We start from the raw sequence: 4,562 nt of genomic DNA, 5'->3' as shown, positions 1-4,562 counted from the left end.
CTTAACTTAAAATTGCCCTTATCGAATAGTTATCGAATAGTCAGAAATAGAAGGATTAATTAAAATCAATTTAAATTATATTTAGAATTTAGATGCGCTATAGAGTAGTAGCACTTCAGGCCTATTTTCCCATAGAAACTTATACATTAAAAAGTGTAACTGCCATTACTTTTTTAAAACATTTTTAGGGTTAATATTTTTGTTTTCTCGAATAGTTAATCGAATATTTAACGAATAGTTAATCGAATATTTAACGAATAGTTAGTCGAATATTTAGCGAATAGTAGGCCCGAATAGTAAAATTCACTATTCGATATTCGTTCGAATACCCGAAATGGGGCTTATCGAATATCGAGACGGTTATTCGTCTCGATATTCGATCGAGTTATTCGTGTTACTCGAGTATTCGCCCATGCTTAGAAATAAGACAATTCTAAAAGTCAAAAACCACTTTATTAACTGCTTGGGCCAGTTTTTTAATCGAAAACATGACCGACACTGGTCCCAAAGACTAGTCTAATAATTATAACATTATTATTTTAAAGGAATAGCGACGTGGTTTAAAAATTATCTCGAATCTAAAGAAAACCTTACTTTTTTGAGAGTTTAAACTCTTCTGATTCCAAAAATATGCTTAATAAATATTTAAATATGAGGGAAAACAGAAAAAACGCTTCGAAAACTTGAAATTTGGGGGGCAAAGCAAATTTGCGGAGAAGATATTTGGCGGGTTTTTCTCCTTGATACGTCACTCACGGCATCTCGCGGAAAAACCAAGCGTGAGCGCCCGAGTCTACTAATGCCGCGCGAATCTGAATAAAATAGGCTTAACTCGGCGCGGAGATACTAACAGGCGACACGTGAGCGACAATTAGAGTGAAAATTTCTCCTTACTACATCATCAAGCGAATCATAATTTTAACTAGGCCTTTTCCAAACCTAAAACTATGATTGCAATTTTATAAATTTCTACGAAACCAAATACAAAAGTAAACATACCATAATAAACTAGATTTTTCAAGGATTTTTTTTTCGTATTTTAAGTTTGAGGATGACGAAAATAATGGCACTAACTCTTTAAATACATTTTAACTCAAGTAGTGCACTTTAATATATACTCTAATACTGAATAGTGCTTTAGTTTTTCAAGACAGAAGTAGGTGCAACCCGGTCTAATGGAATAAAGGTGGGAAAAAACTTTATTCAAAGCCTTGTTAAGGCTGTTTACATTGGTAAAAAACGCCGGAAAATCCGCTTGACGCGCCGTTTTTACTTTTGCACGCCATCTATTGATTTTAATTAAAGATGTCAGGGATTTGGAAAATGGGGAAAAGTGTCAGGGATTTCGAGCAATGCTAAATACGGGCCACGTGTGGTGAAATGGACTCTGGTAAACACCTTAAAATTGTCAGGGATATTGGCAAACTTTGGTCAGGGATAAGCTGGATAAGTCTAGGATTTTCAATATAAAAATTTCGTCCGAACTTTGTAAAAAAGAATATCCCTATACCATTGCTCATTGTAAATCAAATACTTCACCATTTTCATTTTTCTGTAGGAAATCCATGGTGTCCTCTGTTTCTACGAAATAAGTTTCACGAGTTTTATACTCCACTAGGCTAATTGATATATTAATAATTAAATATAATTGATATTAATTATTTTTATCGTCAGTAATTTACGACAATTCTAGTTAAATCGTCTTAAGAAACGTTATTGTTAAAATCATTTTAAACATAGCTATTGTTGACGTTTGAATTCCTGCGTGTGCCTCTTTTTGGAAACTTAGGGTATATAAGGGGATTAGTTCACGATAATAAGAAAACCCGCAATTGCGTGAACCTTTGTGGTATCAGCTTATTATTATAAACTTATAACGGAGTATTTATCGATCGATGCGTGTGTAGTTTCAAGATCAAGCCATTTATACCCAAGTGCAATTTATTTCCAAAATAATTAAATAAGAGCTTACCTCGTATATTGCCGCAAGAAGAGTTCGATTGATGATTGATACCGTTGACAAATCCATGTTGTTCAAGGCTACAGAATTGTTATTATTCTCAAACAGATGTTAGTGACTTCCTACGCATATTTAGACTTGACTCAAGGACTGAAAGTATGAATAATTTGATTTTTACTGTAGCATTTACCCAAACATTTCACAAAATGTAATCGTCATGGTATCAAACTTAAAAATTAATTTATCCCCGATGTTTCGTTAAATATTTATAAAATCTTTAAATTAGGCACCTGACGTTCCTTGAAAGATCAGAAAGCCTTTAATCTGGTCTATTTTCACAAGTGCGTTTTCCCTAAAAGTAGGAAACCACTTGATTATTCTGTCAATATATAACCTCACCGATGGAATTTCTCTTGCGACCTATTCACGGCTTGTTCACTGTGCCATGGGCAGGAAGGTAATCATACGCAGAGGGGGGTCGACACTATTCTGGGGTAAAGGAGGGCTCCTCATATTTCACGGCGCGAGCAAGTTTGAACGAAGTCTACTTTTTGTTTTTATTCTATATACTTTTGTTCATAGGAACTATAAAGATGGTAAAGAAATATCTACTGATATAATTTACTTAAAATTTGTGGTATAGTAATAAGCAACACTTTACCTTATTTTCCCTGATTTAAGGTTTTATATGAATAGCGAGCGAAGAGTTATTCTTACATGAAAGAGCACAAATAGCGTAATACGGAAAAGCAGTGTGTTTTATATAGAAATTGAATTAATGCCTTGCCCTACTTAGAACAGTCAATCAATATTTTCTTACACTCAGTGTTAAGAAGTTTTAAAGTTTATAAAATTACTGCAAACAGTACTATTAAACTACGTCAGCTATATTAGTACCAGTACATGAAAAATAACGTTTGTGTTTTTAATCTCAATCAGTACTTTCATAGACCGTAGTGCTACAGCCTACAGGCTTCGAAAAACCCCTTTATTAACCGCTCGGGCCAGTTTTTATTAATTTTAACTTCTCTTATAATTTTAGATGTGAACCATTTTAACCATTATAACCTTACATAAATTTCGACTCAGGTAGTGAACATTAATATACACTATTCGGTTCACTTTGTATTCCATTAAACAAAACGAGTTTTGCTACGCAGTCCTTAAAAACTACATTTATACATTATCCCTAACTCTCTTTCAAACCCACAAAGGACCAGAAAATATATATTATTATAGCTGTTGCAATTTTAAATAAAGTTTGATCGATATGAGAAGTTTGGTTTTAATTGAGAAGTTCAAGCATTTGTTATGATGGGAAATTTTTTTAAAAATTGAAATATATGGGGAATAGAGATTTTGATAAAATTTCGAATTTGGTATTAGAAGAAAAATCCCTAGTCTCATTTTTTTTAATTACAGCGACCGTTTTCGCAACAATTTTCTTTTACATTCTATTTCCACAAAGAAAAGACACGCGCAGAACAGTCCACTAAAGTAAAAAATAAAGATGCCAAACACATTATCAAGTTTGATTTGGATAACTCCCTCTTCATGCGGATTTTGGAGGCAACGGTGATAGTTTTCCGAACTCCTTTCAATATCACGTCTTATGAGACCATTTGCAACTAGATTAATGGTTCTGCATTCATAAAACATAGAAAAACGTTATTTACTAAATTAGTTAAATGGTATTTAAGAACACGTGAAACGAAAGCCCCCATCTAAAAAGGTTACGTCAGGGTTCATACATATATATATTCGCCATGTAAGTTATTGAAAATGGTCAAGGAAATTTGTGAAATTTAGTTAGGGAAACCTGGAAAAATCAGAGGGAATTTCATTCCAAAGATTTTGTACGAACCATGAGTCGCCTATGTTGATAATCTCTTTCCAATAATCTACCATTTTCACGTTTTAAAAGTGGCAAATAATAAAAAGGAAAGACCTGTCACTAGTTATTTTCAGGTAGTCTTGCACTTACCAAAAGTAAACTTCACTTGAATATACTCACAAATATGTTAAGTTTTCTTTCATGTCTGAAGGTAAAAATTTATTGTAAACAAGAGCGTTGAATATGGTAAAATCGCTAAGAGACGTTAAGTGAAATCCACAAGGCTGCTTTCTATTAAATCGCTCATGCAGAATCTCAGTTCCACCAAGAATTAATTTACTATAAGAATGCCTAAGTCACTAGATTTTACGCTTCTACTCTTACGCCGGTGTTAGTGGACAAGTAAGCCCAACCCCTTTCATGTCCCTCATTGCTCTGCGCTTTCCTATTGGATCTCGCGGGGATAGGTCATACAGACGCGATTGACGTATTCCGAATAGAGAAAGAAAACGTCTAGCAAAGTAAGCAGAAAATGGAGGCTGCCAGCGGTGCTGAAACGGTTAGGGAATGGTTTTTAATTGCCATTAACAAGTTAGTTAAAGGTTTTGAACCTAACTTAATGGATTTTGAATACTTGTCTCTACGTTAAAATCGTTCGTTCTATAATTGTTTCTAAATCGAATCAAGTGTACTATACTTATGATTTCGTGAGTTCCAAAAACCAAACCAAGGCTTAACGAGAAGGTAAAAGAGATAGATGGTGGAAAA

The 4,562-nt window shown here is 33.8% G+C and overlaps 1 long non-coding RNA gene across 2 annotated transcripts; it reads right to left on the bottom strand.

Moving 5' to 3' along the window:
* Positions 1–1,679: 1,679 nt before the first annotated feature.
* On the bottom strand, positions 1,680–4,112 carry LOC149682611 (uncharacterized). 2 transcript variants are annotated; one of them, XR_016365503.1, is made up of 4 exons: positions 3,975–4,112; positions 2,360–3,602; positions 2,251–2,312; positions 1,680–2,110 (listed from the first exon to the last, which is right to left on the bottom strand). It is a non-coding gene; the product is annotated as an uncharacterized LOC149682611 (long non-coding RNA). The 2 variants fall into 2 exon arrangements; XR_016365502.1 differs by having other exon boundaries at positions 2,251–3,602.
* Positions 4,113–4,562: the final 450 nt, after the last annotated feature.

This window comes from Phalangium opilio, unplaced genomic scaffold (assembly GCF_054372755.1).
Source record: "Phalangium opilio isolate 3A_F unplaced genomic scaffold, DU_Popi_V2 ptg000038l_1, whole genome shotgun sequence".
Taxonomy (NCBI): Eukaryota; Metazoa; Arthropoda; class Arachnida; order Opiliones; family Phalangiidae; genus Phalangium; species Phalangium opilio.
The sequence above is the reverse complement of the archived record's forward strand: the minus strand, read 5'-3'. Positions and strand labels throughout refer to the sequence as shown.